Source organism: Choloepus didactylus, chromosome 10 (assembly GCF_015220235.1).
Source record: "Choloepus didactylus isolate mChoDid1 chromosome 10, mChoDid1.pri, whole genome shotgun sequence".
Lineage (NCBI taxonomy): Eukaryota > Metazoa > Chordata > Mammalia > Pilosa > Megalonychidae > Choloepus > Choloepus didactylus.
In genome coordinates, this window is record NC_051316.1 from 130,441,297 (window position 1) to 130,456,367 (window position 15,071).

The 15,071-nt window shown below is 65.8% G+C and overlaps 1 protein-coding gene across 1 annotated transcript in view; it reads left to right on the forward strand.

Moving 5' to 3' along the window:
* The first annotated feature begins 7,847 nt into the window (after nucleotides 1-7,847).
* Nucleotides 7,848-15,071, forward strand: part of NACC2 (NACC family member 2) — a 65,375-nt gene continuing 58,151 nt past the window's right edge. The window contains exon 1 of the mRNA XM_037797017.1: nucleotides 7,848-7,996. The gene's annotated coding sequence lies outside the window, so the exon portion shown is untranslated. The remainder of the gene's footprint in view (nucleotides 7,997-15,071) is intronic.

A 15,071-nucleotide genomic window follows, 5' to 3' on the forward strand; every position in this document is an offset into this window, starting at 1 on the left:
TGCTGGTGCAGAGAAGGCACCTGTGAGGCCCCTGGGAGGGCTACCAGCGGCACGACTCCGTCTCCAGTGCCCACACTTGCACCCTGCTCCTCCCTGCCCCCAGCCACATGGGGCTCCCGTCAGGCCATGGGTGGGGGCCACATGTCATCCTGAACTGTGGGGTACAGTGGGGACCCTGATGGCTTGGGAGTCGGACCCTGATCCCCGTGGGAGTGCTCCCCGAGACTCGGAGGGCCGAGGGACCGAGCTGCTTTCCTGGGCTCCTGGCAGCTGGGTTGTGGGATGCAGTGCCCCTGCCTCCCTGGGCTACGGGCTGCCCGAGAGCAGGGGAGCCTGCGGCCCAGCGCCCCAATGGCAGCGGCTCCTCACACCTGCCTGGTCCTGAAGGCAGTATCCCCAGGTGCCACCCGACCCCCCGACTCCTGACTGCACAGACGCTCCCGCGCCGTGCAGGCTCCAGATGGTTCAGGGACCTGTCCCCACGCCTAGGTTCCCAGGTGGACTCTCTTCCTGCTTCAAGTACCTGCAGTGCTTGTTTCCTGCACCGAGCCCCGACAGGTGAACACAGGTGCCCACTGGCAGGGTCGGGGCTCCCGCCACTGGGCCTTGGAGTCCGGTTCTTCTCCTGGCAGCGACTGGCCTGGCCTGGAGGGGCTTCTCCGTGAGCACAAAGCCAAATGTAGGGACCGAAAGGCCCGCACATGCCCTGCCCTGCCAGGCCCTGTCCTCACGAAGGCAGCCTGAATCAGAGCCACCAGTTCCTCACCTAGAAGTTTCCAGAACAAACGGCAAGGAAGTTGACGCTCGGGGGCCATCAGGGACTGGAGCTCGGTTCCCAAGGGCAGGGCTGAGCTCCGCCGTCTCTGTAGCTGCAAGCAGGGGGCTGCTCTGCCTGGAGCAGCTGCCGGGGCCTCGGGAAGCAGGACCCTCCTGCCACCTATTGCAGCTCCTTCTGTGAGAGTGAGCTGCTGAGGTCCAGGGCCATGCAAACCGGGCGCAGGGAGGGGACAGTGTGCTTCCTCCGCGCTGCTTCTGGAAGGCGGTGGGACCTGAGCAGGAGGAGCCTCTCCCAGGCTGGGCCTGGGGGGATTGGGTCTCCCCAACGCAGGGAGAGGCAGAGGAGATGGGGGTGTGGGTGCGCTGGGCCCTGGTCCCCGCAGCTGCTCCTCTGAGCAGACAGCAGAATGGAGACCCTTAGCCAGGCCTGAGGAAGGAGAGCTGAGGACTCAGGCCACTTCTGCAGGGACAGCTTGCAGAGGGGAGGCAGGAGGGGGCCGTGGCTGGCACGCCCCCACGGACCCTACCCCGTGCCACCCAGCACCTGCAGAGGTCACAGAGCCGGGCTCCCCTCCACAGGCTCGGGCCACACCTCCAGGGCACGCAGAGCTCCTGGGGCCAGCACCCGCTGGTTCCAAGGCCAGGACTTGCCCAGCGGGGCCGTAAAGCCCCAAGGCAGCCCAGCCAGGCTCAGCCACCCACGCGCAGGCCCCTGGCTGCCCTCTCCCCCCTCCATCCTCGCTCATTCTATAGTAAAGGTTTTCTGTCCCCTGGTACCCTCAGACCAACCAAGAGCCTTGTTCTTGCAGGACTGGATCCAGATCTGAACTGGAACCGCAGGGAGATGGCACCCAGCTCCGTGAGCCCAGCCTTGGGGTGGGCATTGTGCCATGGCCCCTGGTGGGCAGGTGGCCTCCCTGCCTGGACCTTGCGTTCCTGCCCCGGGGCCTGCACTCCTCAGAGCCTGGGCTGGAGCCACTGGAGCGTCCCCCGGCTCTGTGAGGACACAAATGCTGCCCTGGGCCCGTGGCCAGTGCTGACAGACCGTGCCCAGGGACTCCCAGAGTGGGGGGTGGAGCCCATGGGAAGGCAGAGCCATGCTCCAGGGCAGGGGTCTCATGGCAGCACACTTTCTCCTGCGTCTGCACCCCTGGGGGTCCCCTTAAAATGCAGATGCTGTCTCAGCAGGCCAGGGGTGGGTGTGGGAGGGCGGGGGCAGTGTGGCCTTTGGAAGCCACTAGAAGGAGCTGTTTGCAGACGGAGGACAGGTCGGCTGTGTGAGCAGAGGCGGAAGGTCAGGCCACTGGATCTGGGGCCGTGGTGACCTCGTCCAGCCCCGGGGTAGCCTCAGGGACCATCTGTGTGCCACTGGCCCCTGGGGTCTGGCTCTGGTGCCTGTGCTGAAGGCCCACACACTCAACCATCACCCCTTGAGCCCCTGCTCCCCAGCCCACTCTCCTCACTCCCTGCCCTCCCCAGAACTAGTCTGCACTATGCAACCCCCTCCAGCTCCAGGAGGGCCCCCCAGGACCTCCTTGTTCATTCTTGCTCCTAATCAAGCACTCTGCCCCACCCAGCAGCCAAGAGAACCCCCATGAGGCCCCCAGGTCACAGGCTCGCCCGCACCTCCCCTGCCAGCTGCCCTGTACCCACTTCTGCCTCTGCCGTCTCTTGTCTCTTGTCCAGAGCAGAGCCCAGGGGGGCAGGCTCCTCACCTTCGTTCTGGGCCGTCTGTCCCTAAAGGGCCACACCCTCCTCGGGCCCAGAGCCTTGGCCACGCTGTGTGGAGCCTCTGGTCCCTGCTGACTTCCGTCCTGCTGACAGCCATGGCCTGCACCTCGCGGGGCCCTTCATTCCTTTGAGTAGCAGACAGGCAGAGCCCCTCCCCTGGTGCCGGGCCAGGCTCTGCGCAGGGCAGCAGGGGTCCCGTCAGGTGACCGGGCCATCCACTTGCCTTCACACAAGTTCAGCCGGGCCGAGAGCTGGGGGCTGGGACCTGGGGGTGTGGAGCTGCTGGGGCATCAGGGCCTGAGCCCGCAGCCTCGGCGACCTGGTCCTGGAAGGTGATGCAGCGAGGGGGTCCCGGGTGGGGTCTGCCTGTGCAGGGGCCTGTGGCAGGCAGGCGGCCGGGTGCTGCAGGGTAGGGGGCGAGGCTAGTCAGGCTGCAGGGTCTGCCGAGGAGGCCTTGTCTCTTTATTCTAAGTCCCTCTGGCACCTAAGGGGGCTTGGAAGGGGACAGGGACCCAGGCCATGTCTTAGCCCCCAGCACCTGTGTCTGAGAGGACCCGTCTGCATCAGAAACACAGAAGCAAACGTTCCCCCACCACCACCAGTAGAGGCTGTTTGGTTCATTCTTCCTGAGGGGCCTTGTGGTGGGCGACAGGGCCAGCCAAGCAGAACAACAGCCATGTGGGACAGCAGAGCCGACAGGGAGCCGGTGCCGTCTGCACACAGCCCCCACGATGGGGCGGAAGGAACCCGGGTGTGGAGCAGAGGCACCCTCAGAGGATTGGGGGCGTTGCCTCTCTGCGGCCTGTGGGTCAGCGTCTGGGCAGCTGGCCCTCCGTGGAGCTGCTCCCAGCGGGTGGGCAGGGTGCTTGCTGATGCAAAGGGCCATCTTCAGTGGGGACAAAAGCAGAGCCGGTTTCCTGCCCCCAGGGTCCAGCTGGGGGGCGGGGAGGGACACGGGGAGGGGGGTGTCCTGGCCCTCGCTTCTGTTGGAGGGTGATCTCGGTCCCTGGGCACGAAGGCTGGGTGCAGCCCCTACCCCATCCCCAGGGCCACCCTGGCCCAGTGGCCATCACCAGGCCTCGGCTCCCATGCTCCCTGGACCCCAGCCCTGAGCTCCCTCTAGGGTTCCTGCGTGAGCCCTTTGGGTCCTGGGGAGGACTTCCTGGAGGAGGGGAGGCCGCTGCTGCCTGGGCCGGGCTGCCAGTGCTGGGAGCTCTTTAGTATAGAGAGGCCATGGCCTCAGTTTGAACCCCAAGCCGGGGTGGGGGGTGGGGGTGCAAAGGCCTCACTGCGAATCCGGAGCCTGCTTCCTGCTGCTGCGAGGTTGGGGTCCTCCCAGGGTGAGGGTGAGGGGGGTCGGGTGAGGAGGGGGTCCCGGGGAGGGGGGCCAGATGAGGAAGGGGTCCCGGGGAGGGGGCCAGGTAAGGGGCACCTGTCTGCACTTTCTGGACCCTTCTTCCCATGCACAGCCATCTCACAGAGCCCTTTTGACCCACTGGGGATAGAGCAGGAGGCAGAAGGGGGCACCCCTTTCCTGAGGGCTCCCATATCTAGGGTCTTCGTGTACTTGTGTTGGGGTGGCCGACGCTCCTGAAGCTGGCAGGACCCCCAGGTCCCTCCCTGGGAGAGTGGTGGGGCAGCTTCAGGGAGTGCCTGGGATGCCAGGCCAGGGGTTCCTTTTGCTGCAGTGAGCGATGCCGGCCGCTTCACCAGGGCGTCCACGACTTCCCTGTGCAGTGGGCCGAGACTGACGCTGAGTAGGACAGACACCTCCTCGCTGGGCCTGGATGGCAGGGCCGCTGGGGGCGGTCAGAGCCGGCCTGGGCCGGGCTGCAAGGGGAGCATGGCTGTCACTAGGCCCCAGCCACTCCCCGCTGGCCACCCCCCCTTTCCTGACCACGTGTTCCAGACACTCTGGGGATGGGGGAGGCGTCGGGGCTCTGTGGGGCCGTGGGAGGCAGCCCCCGAGAATGGGGTGAAGTCGTCCCGAAGACGGCCAAGGGCCCCCCGGGTGGGGGGCAGTGAGTGTCAGGGGCCCATCAGGCCCGGGTTGGGGACGTCTGGGAGGAGGGCTGGGGGGTGGGCCACGAGCTGGGAGACCTGCGGGGGGAGGTGGGGCGGGGAGCACTCGCCTTGTGCTCCGAGAGAGGCAGGACACGGCCCGATCCAGGTAAGGGCAGCGTTCCTGCGTGGCGAGGGGCAGAGGCAGGACACGGCCCGACCCAGGTAAGGGCAGCGTTCCTGCGTGGCGAGGGGCGAGGGGCAAGGGGCTGCAGAAGGCTGCATCCAGGGCCCAAGAGCAGCGGCCAGGACTGGAGGGGGCTGCCATTCACCCAGCTGGGGGTGGGGGGAGCAGGTCCAGGGCATAGTCAGGCTCCCTCAGCCGGGCCGCACGTCTGAGCGTCCGTCAGTCACCCAGGTGAGCGCGTGGAGGGGCAGCTGGGCTAGCGGGGTCTGGGTTCAGGGTCCCTCCTGGAGACCTCTGAGCCTCATGGAGGGAAATAAGCCTCTTCCTGGAACCGAGGCGCTGCAGCATGCAGGCCCGCCAACTCCGGAGGGTCCGCGGACCCCTGAGGGCCACACACAGGCCGGGGGACCACCACCCCCAGGGGTTTGTGGGTGTGTGGCCAGGGCGGTTTAGGGGGCCGAGGTGGGACCGCAGGGAAGGCACGCAGCACTGGTCAGCTGCCGTCCAGGGGAGGACCGTTGGGTGACCAGGCTCCACCCAGGGCCCACCCAGCACACCTCCTCAGTGGCTCTCTTTGCTTCCTGTGGCTGCTGTGACAAAGCAACCTGTTCATCCTCTCAGGTTCCGGAGGCCAGGAGCCCCCGGTCAGGGTGTGGGCAGGGCCGCGCCTCCCACCCCGAGACATGGGGGGGTGGGTCCCTGTGGCCTTGCTTCTGGTTGCGTCCGTCCCGAGGGCCTGGGCCTGTAGCTGTTCACTAATCTGTGCCTCTGCCTTTTTCACGTGCCCTCCTCTTGTGTCTCTTTCTGAGTCCCTCAAGTAAGGTCACATTGAGCCGCCAGGGGTGGGGGTTTAGGACTGGCGCACACACGCCCTCCAGCCCTCCAGAGTGACACAATTCAGCCCCTAGAGGGTCATCAATTTGTTTGCAAATTTATCTTTTGTGATTTCCTCCTCTCCTCCCCCACAGCCTGATTCCGCAGAAAAGAGTTTTAAAAAAATGTAGCGCAGGCCATGAAAGCTCCCCACTGACCCCAGGCCCCAGGCGGCCCTCCTGGAGCTGAGAAAACCCCGGTGGGCATTTCAGGGGAGCGTCTTCAGAGCCAGGCTGCCAGCCCCCCAAATCATAAGGATCCCAAGGCACAGCCTGAATAGTAAGCGCGTGCTAACCTCCAGGATTGTTGTGAAAATCAGTGTAGATAAAGCGAGTGCTCAGCACCTGTGCGGCAGGCATTCCGCCTTTGCATTTCAGACTCCACGCCCAGGAAAGCCGCCACACCCCTGCCCTGGGCTCTGCGGTTCAGGAGGACAGTCTATTGTCTCCTGAAAACTTTTCAATGTTTTCCAAATTTCCTTCATTACAGAGGAACTTCCTTAATAATTGGAGAATAAAAGCGCTGAAAATGATCAGATGTGCAAATCCCTCAGGGAGCCGGCTCCCCACTGCCAGCCCCTCGTCCCAGTGCTGAGAAGGCGGCCACACCCCCGGGCCCTGCGGGGGTCTGTCCTACAGAAACCCAGGCCCGGTCACAGGGCTGGAAGCGGCTGCAGGCCTCTGGCTCACACGGGTCCTTTCTGAGGATGGAAATCCTATTAGTGAGCCCTGGATTTACGGTTCCTGGGGGTCTGGCGTGGCTTCGGGCTGCAGGATCTTGAACAGGGCTTATGCACCCCCACCCCAGGGCCCCCTGGAGCCTCTGTCCCTCCCTGTACCGAGCAGGTGCCACTCTGGCTGGGCCTGGCTTGAGTGTCCCCTCACCTTGGCCCTTTTGGAACCACAGTGTCTGAAAGTCTCGAGCCTCAGTGGGGCTGGCTGCCAGCCCTCCTAGGACATGCAGGGGTCTGCCCCTGCCTGCCCACGGGTCCCCTTCTTGTGATCGGGCTTTGCTGGCTGGTCCTGATGTTGGCATTTACTGTGGACCCCTGAAGCCCACCTCAGGGAGCTCCCCTGGGCTCTGTGTGAGAGCAAGGTGGGCTGGGGAGTAGCCCCAGGCCTTCACCCCACCTGTGCAGGTGTGGGGGCCAGAGGCCAGGGGCCTGCTGGGGAAGGAAAAGCTCCTCAACCTGGCCAGGCTAGGGGAGGAAGAAGCGGCTCCCGGGAGGAGAGGGGAGCTGGGAGCACTTTTGGGCCTGAGCAGGCTGCCTGGGGGGCTACCCACCCACGCAGATCCTGAGGTTAGGGTCAAGGGTCAGCCTATGACCAAGCTCAAGGTCAGGAGTCAGTGGGGCCAAGCTTCTGAGCCTTTGGCCTAGTGTTGCAGGAGGGCTTTAGCGCCAGGCTTTGGTGGCCTCCTTGACCCAGCCTGGGAGCAGGCCCTGCGTGGGGGGACCATTTTGTTCTATTACATCCTCTCAGTTCGGGGAGACGGTCTGCCACCCACCCCTCCAGCCAGGATGCCCCTGTGAGGATCACAGTGCCTGCTCACCCCCAGCCTCCACTTCAGGTGTCCCTGGTAGCTTTTACATCGTGCCCTTGCCTAGACCCCACCTCTGTCCACAGGACAGAGGTCTCGGGCAAGAAGAGCCACGTGGGCGCGGGGTGGACGGCGGCGACGGACGCACCAAGGGGTCGCCCAGATCACGCCTGGCCTGAAAGCAGCCCGGGCAGCGTCCGCGCGCTTCGCAGTTCCCGGGCCGCAGGCAGGAGGCGCTTTGGCGGCCTCGTCCTACATGGATGGCCCGAGCGCCAGCGGGACGACCGGTAACCCCCACGGCGGTGCTGCGGCTGCTGCGCCGGGTGGGCGGCGCACCTGCGAGTCGCACTCCGCGCCGCACCGTGCCCACGCGGGGCGGGGCGCTCCCGGGTCCGGAGGGGTGGCTCGGGGGCTCCCGGGCTTCGCTAGTGTCCCGCGCAGCGCCGGACGCCAGGAGCTCGGGAGTGCGGGGGCGCAGCGGGGACCTGAGCTTCCCCCCCCACCCCACCGGCCTCCTCACGACCCCCGGGGTTCCCTTTCCGCTCTGTCTTCCCCAGTCTGCCCCGCCCCGCCCCGGCCCAGCTGGGGGGCGCACCCGGCGGCCAGGGCGGGGAGCGGGCGCGTCCCGGGCCGGCGTGCGCGCGCGCGCGCGGCTCTGTCCCTTTAAACGCCCCGCGGCCGCCGCCCCGCCCCCGGCCCGCCCCCGGCCCGCCCCCGCCGCGGTGCGGCCGCGGGTGCTGGGCGCGGCCGGAGAAAGTCCATGTGAGCGGCGCGGAGCGCGGACGCCGCCGCCTGCACTTCCTGCCGCCGCCGCCGCCGGCCCGGGCCGCTGCAGGCCGGGGCGCTCGGGGCGCTCGGAGCGGCCGCGGAGGCCGCCGCGGGCCGCAGGTACGGGCAACTTCGCGCGCGGGCCGCGCCTTTGTTTACGTCCGGGCCGCGCGCCGGGGGGGGTGCGGGGAGCCTCCTGCGTCCCGCGTCCGCGAGTCCCGCGTCTTGCCCGGCCCGGCCGGCGCGCGGGGCCCGGCCCACACTTCCCGCAAACTCCGCCCGCGCGCGCCCCTGCCCAACTTGGCGCGGGCCGAGCCTGCGGGGCCGCGGCCGCCTTGCCGCAGTGCCAGCCGCCCGCCGCGGGATGGGGGGGCGCCCGCAGAGAGAGCGCGGGCCGCCAGCTGCGGTGGCGGGCGGGCCCCGGGGTGTCCCGTAGGAGGCATCCCCGCCCCGGGGCAGCGCGCTCGGTGGAACTCTGCGCCGGGCGACCCTCCCCACGGGTTTCCTCTGACCCCTCGGGCCACACGGCCGCTCCCGGGCCGGAAAGGTCGAGCCCGGCCCTCGCAACGGGACGTGCCAGGCCTGACTGGCGTCGGGCCAGGGCCTAGGGGACACACCCCTCCGGGGTCCGGGTCCGAAGACGCAGCGCGCCGCTGCATCAGCCGGCACCCAGCCGGCCCCGCGCCTCCTTCCCTCCTGGTCGGGGCGGGCCTCTTCGTGGGGCGGCACTGCCTCCTGCTGCTCCCCAGCCTGGGACACGCGCTGCGGTGCACGGTTTGGGGGCTCCTACCTGGTGCCTCGTTAATGTGTTCCTGCCCAGCTCAGGCCTTAGGGCGGAAGCCTCTTCTCCAAGGTGCGCGGAGGGCTCTGGGCCAGCTGACGCCCCTTATGTCAGGGCAGGGGAGCTGCACCTTCTCCTCTCTGGGGGATGCCGTGGAGGTCGTGGTCTCCAGGGTCTCCTCCGTGTGCCCTTGTGGGCTTGGTCAGAAGTTTGGTCTCGGGGTTGGTGACTGTCACTTCTGTCTTTCTGGGTGCATTTGTCAAACCTGTGGATTTGTCCACCGCTGGGTCGGGTCAACTGGAGCTGGCCTGCCAGGCCATCTGAGCTGGCCCCAGCTTCCTCCTCCCTTCCGGGCTTCCAGATTGGCTGTGTTTTGCCCACGTGGGTGGTTGGAGCCTCCTTTCTAATGGCATTTCTTGGGACTAGTCGGGCACCCCAGCTCCGAGTCCCCTGGTTCCATATTCTTGGTAGGCATGACGTTTGTGCAGCTGGTGTCCCCCCCTGCCCACAGTGGGCTCGCCATCCAGCAACGCCCCAGTCCCCCTGCCCCAGTCTCCAAGTCTCTCTACCCCTCCCTCCTTCCCCTTTCCCATCTCTTCCCTGTGCCCCACCCACACACCCCCAGTCCGAGGCTGACCTGCGTGGTGCCCTGGGGTGCCAGGATCTCTGCTTTGTGTTGCTCAGGCCTCACGCCCCCACCTCCCCCACGTGGCACTGTGCGGTGGCACTTCAGGGGAGCCCGAGTGAAGGAAATAACAGGCTGTGAGACCCAGGGGCTGGCACCCTGTCCTTCTGGCCAGAGGGCTGGAAGTGCCCCCGAAGCTGAGCGAGGGGCCGCTGGTCACCTCTGCTGGGCGGGCGAGGGCAGAGAGTGGCCCTTCGGTTGGGCAGTTGCTGTGGCGTCTGTCCTCTGCTCTGCGGCCAGGAGGAGGCTCCGACGAACCTTTACAGTGAAGGGAAAAATCTCGTCCTCTGACTGAGGGGAACCCCAGACTGCTCCCTGCATGGGGGTCACCTTTTAGTTTTGTGCTACCGAAGCAGTGTCCCTGATGCTTGGGGCTGTGTTTGAGAGGTGGATTGAGGGTGAATTTTTTTAAAAAGCCTCTAACCATCCCTGTGTTTCCCAGCTAAACCCTGGGTGTGCATTCTCCATGTTGGAAGGCTGGTGGTGGTTTCCAGCTCCATCCAGGATCAGGGATCCAGGCTGGCTCGGGTCTTGGGGTGGGCAGCTGTGGCCTCTGCCTGCCCAGGGTCCCACCCCTCCCCTGTCCTCTGGGGTCTAGGCCCTGATTGCAGACCCCAGAGAACACCTGCCTTCAGTCAGGTCGGAAGTCGTGGCCCACCTGGAGGCCTGGTTCCCTCAGCCCCAGCAACCCCCCAGCAGGTCCTGCAGGGCCTCTTGCACGCTGGACCCGCAAACACCCTCCCTGCTGCCCCATGGGGACCCAGGCCCAGCTTCCCCGGGGCGAGTGCCAAGTTTTCCTGGGGCTCACAGACGGCTGTCTTGTCCTGTTCCCTGCACTGTCCCGTGGAGCTCTAGAGGGCAGGGCTGTGGGAGCGCCTGGGGGGCAGGTGGGGGCGCATGCTGTGTCTGCATCCAGTGAGCATAAACTCTGGAGAACCAGGGGAACCCTTGGGAAGCGTGCTGCCCCCATGCCTGGCACCCACCAGACCCTGGTGGCTGGACACTGTGGACGTGACACGTGCCTTTCAGTGCCCATGCCGGCCTGCCCCCCCCCCCCGACACCATCTGGGGAGTGAGACCCCCTTGCTGGCCTCCTGCAGGGAGCCTGGGCCGGGGAGCCTGGGTGGATGTGCAGGGTTTCTAGGCCTGGCCCTGGGGGGAGCAAGGCCTCGTGGTGCGATGCCTTCGGGGGGGCCCCCGAGCTGTTCCCACAAGGGTGGGCTGCTTGGCTGGGCCCACTGAGGCTGTTTTGAAGGGGTCTGTCTGGGGCAGAGCGGGGCCCCCAAGCCCACCCCTCGGGTCCTTCTGGGTGGAGGCAGGAATGTGGGATTGGATCCAGGCTCTCCCTCCAGCCCCAGTTCAGGGGGGTCTGCGGGACCTCCGTGGCCCTGGACGAGGCTCCGTGATGGGTTTCCCGCCCCTCTCAGCGTTCCCAGAGGCCCTGCAGAGGTCGGGAGGGGGTGGCCTTTTCCTGGTGGGGTGCTGGACACTGCGGGGGCTGGGGAGGGTGCCGGGCAGCCCCCGGGTGCTGCGCACAGAGCCAGGCTTGGGACGACCTCAGTTTCTTTTTTAGCAAATCCTCGCTCTCACCAGGCCCGGCTCTCGATGAGGTCATTTGCAAAATATGCTTCCCGGCTGGGCCGGGCTCCCTCCTGGAGTCACCTGCCGCTGCTCCCGGCCGCGGGCTCCCTCCGCCGGCCACCCTCTCTCCCGCAGCCTGTGGGAGCCGCTGCCCCGGGCGTCCTCGCGGGGCCCCCTCCCCACCGACGCCATCGGGGCGCGGGGCATCCTGTCCCTTGGGGACCGGAACCCCAGAGTGGCACTAGCCCTGGGGCGGCCCCCTGGGGAATGGGGCAGGTTCCCGCCCACGAGAACGAGGGGGCTCAGCCCAGGGCGAGGCAGGGGCGGGACCAGGTGGGCCCGGGTCAGAGGCAGGTGGGGAGCCTGAGGGCTGAGGTCGGGTCAGCCTGGGTTCAGCTGCAGCCCCAGGCTGTGTGACCTTGAGGAGTGAGCACACCCTCTCTGGGCCGCGCCTGGCTGCAAGTTGCAAAAGCTACAAAGTAGCTTCCTTGCCGGTGCGCGGAGGCTGGGGGAGGGCGGAGAGCAAGCCTCCGTGCAAGGAGGGCCGCGCCTCAGGGGCTGTTGAGAAGATGGTGGCTCTCTTCCGAGGTCCCCTCCCCGGAAGCCCACCCAGGTCCAGCGAGGGACCCCTGCCCCCTTCAGGGGACTCTGCTTCTTGGGGCCCTGTTTCTCGGGAGGCCTGCCTCTCTCCCAGGTGTGGTTTCCAGGGCCCCCGGGAGGAGCGGCGGGCTCAGGGTCTCATTACAGGAGCCCCCACCCCACCTCGGGTGCTGGGCCCTGGCAGAGGGGCGGGCACTTCGCCGTGAACGGCCTGAGCTCCTGGTTCTTCGCCCAGTGCCCGCCCAAGGGCCTGGGAGGCAGGCAGGGCCGGGGGCGGGGAGCCGAGGGGCCTGAAGTGCCCATATATAGTCACTGGGGCGAGCAGCGAGCCGGCACTGCGGGGCTGTCCCCGGGCCCTGGCCTGGCTGATCCCCAGGCCCAGCTACTGGGTCCCCCAAGGGTGCCTGGCTCTCCAGGTAGGGGGGCTCTGTCTCGGGAACCTGCAGCCTGGGGGGTGGCTGCAGGGGAGCTGGATTTGGCACAAAGCCTCAGGTACAGTGGCTGGTGCTAGGTTGGAGCCCAAGCAGTGTTTGTTGATTGAAAATAAAAATCTTCTGGGGCTGAGAGATGGTGCCTGATGCCTGCTCCCTTGGGCTGTTCAGCAGCCCCAGCCCTCACCCACCAATTCTAGTGTCCCTCCCCTCCTCCCATAGGACCAGGGCAGCTTCCCCCCAGGCTGAGTGGGCTGGTAAGTTCTGGAAGAGTGCCTCCCTCCCTCCTGGGGAGTGCCCCCCCCCCCCCCCCCCCCCCCCCCCCCGCTGGCTGGCTGTTTTTGGGAGGAAATGGGCATCTTTCTCATTCATTCCCGGGGCCCCAGCCAACGTCCCTGACTTCTGTGCTCCGAATCTCGGCGTTAACGTAGTTTTGTTCATTTAATCTCGTTTCCATTGCACTGCTAAGCGCTTTGGTTAAATTTTGTATATTGATACTTTTTGTTGTTGTCAGCAGTTTTTTCTTTCTCTTTTTTTTTTTTCTGGATATAAAGCCATTAGGGTGAGAGAAGATTAAAAAGATACATTACAATTAAAATGTTAATGAAATCTGCATCATACAACTTTTGAAACGCTTTAAGCATTAATCTTGCCTGTGTCACGTCCATTAACTTGGGCTATTCTTTTTCCACACTGACCCCTGCTGAGAGATTTGTGCTATAATTGGATATTTTTTTTTTTTTTCAAATAAAAAAGAGAGAAAAAAGCTTTTAAGGAAATAGAGGTTGAGCACTCGGTCCCGTTTCCTAAAAGAAAGGAAAGGAGGAGAATGCGCTGTCCTCCATCCCAGACTGGCTTTGGGGTCCGCGGGGGTCACAGCCCCCCTTCCTCCTGGCGCCCTGGGAGTGGGGAGTAGGGGACACTGTGGCCTGCCCTGCACCTGGGCCTGCACCCGCTGCCACCCCGGCGGACTCCGAGTGCTGACTTGCACGCAACACCTGGTATTCAGCAGCCCCCATGCTTGGAGGGGTCACTGCCCAGGTGTGTGTACAAAAGCCGGGGGGCCCACTGGGGGAAGGTGGCACGGCTGCCCGAGTGTCCAGGAAGCCTTGCCTGGGGACCCCATGGGTGAGCTCACCTTCCCGGGGAAGGGGCGCCCCGGCCCAGGTGCTGTGGGGAGGGGGCAGCCCACCTGGCCAGGTGGGGGACAGCACACAGAAGTTCTGCAGGAGCTGCAGCCTCGAGGGTTTGTGTTCCTGGGTTCTGCGTCCCCGCTGCCTGGGAGCTGGTCTTGGTGGACACTGGAGTTTCCAGCACCAGGTCAGGGCTGTGGGTGGTGGGAACTGGGGGCCCCTTCCCTCTGGCCTGTCGGGCCCTCAGGCAGGAGGGGCGGCTGGTCCCAAGTGGGTGTCTCCGGACGGGCCAGCCCTGGACCCGGGCTGCTGGAAGAGCGTGTGGCTGGGACCCCGCGGCTTTCCCAGGGGGTGGGGGCTCGCAGCTGCAGAGTGGGGGTGACCCTGCCGTCTGTGCGTCCGTCCGGCTGACATGGAGAAGCCTGGCTGCAATCAGCCATCCATGGGTGGGGAAGCCGGGCGGGTGGTTGGCGGGGGGCTCCACAGACGGCTTTCATGTCTGTGTGTTTTTGCAACACCTTTCTATAAAGGGAAACATAATTTAAAATATGATTACTTAGTGTTGTAACAGCCGCCTCAGCGGCTCCACGCTCTGCCGAGATCATTATCAGAAGCTGATATTAACCTGCAAAGAATATTATGCAAATTGCCGCCAGCTCCAGAAGGAAGCGCTCTCCCAGGATGCCGCGGGCACGCCGGCCACTGGGGCTGGGGTCCCTGCCTGGGCCACGTCGCGGTGTCCCTGGTCCCCAGGGTCCCAGCTGGCCACCAGTCCATCCTTGGCTGCGTCGGGATGCTGGGGTGTGGGTCCCTCGTCCCCTGCCATGGGGAGCGCGTGGCTGGGTGGACCCAGCAGAGCCTTTGGGGCGAGGCCCGGGCTGGAGGCTGTTGCTGCTGTGTGCTCCCGGCCTGGCACTGAGCTCGGTGGTGTTGGTTGAGTGGACCCTTTGCCTCCCTGTCCCTAAGGGGAGCCCCATCCCTGCCCTGCCTGGGGTCATTGGCTGAGATCATGTGGTGGTGGTGGTGATGCCTGGTGGCCGTGGTTCCCTCTTACCAGCTCTGCCAGTGACTGTTCTGGGTACTTGGGACCCCCAGGGGCTTGGAGTCTCCAAGGAACCGGCCGAGGTCACAGGTCGGACCCAGTGGGTTGGCGTATCCACTGATGTGACCTCTGGTTCTGCTGCCTCTGGGGGGCTCAGGGGCAGCTCCGGGGGAAGATGGGGGCACGTTTTGGACAGGGTCCTGTGTGCCCCACCCACTGCTGCCCTCCCTGGGCTGCGACGCCTTCCAGACAGACATCCTCTGTCCCACTGGAGTGGAGAAGCATCAACGGGGCAGGCTTGGGATGTAAATGTCCCTGACCCCTCACAGCAGAAGTGTCCATCGATGGGGTCTGAGGGGTGTACCCCACAGACCCCAGGCTGGCAGCGCCAGGCCTCAGTCGTCCACGATGAAATCCTCAATTCCCTGTGGAAGTCCTCTGAGACAGGCACGTCTGGGAACAAGGTCTCCCACGGGCTCAGGGCGCATCCAGGCCCCGGGAAAGGTTCCATCCCTTGGGCAGCCGAGAGCCGAGGATGGGCACAGGGGGCAGCCAGAGCTGGGCATGGGGCCAGTGCCGAGCCCTGTGCCCTGGGGCCCACGTAACTTGTCCAAACCAGGCCGCTTTGGGGAGGGAGGGGGCGTGATGAGCAGTGGCACAGGATGTGCGCTGGAGGGTGGCCCGTGGGCAGGAGGTTGTCCTGGTCAGTGCGTTCGTGCCAGGCCACGAGGGGATGGACCCTGCTAGGGCAGGAGGGGCTGCGAGGGGCCTGGCGCAGGCTGAGCCCGAGCGGGGGGTGGGCGGGAGAAGGCAGTGCAGGTGCGAACCCAGAAGGCGCTTGGTGTTGGGGAGCAGAGCCGGGGTGGGGCGGCAGGGAAATCGGGCCGCCTCTGGTTATGTAAGCTTTGGGGCAGTAGGCAGCGAATCCGTGTTAATTATTGT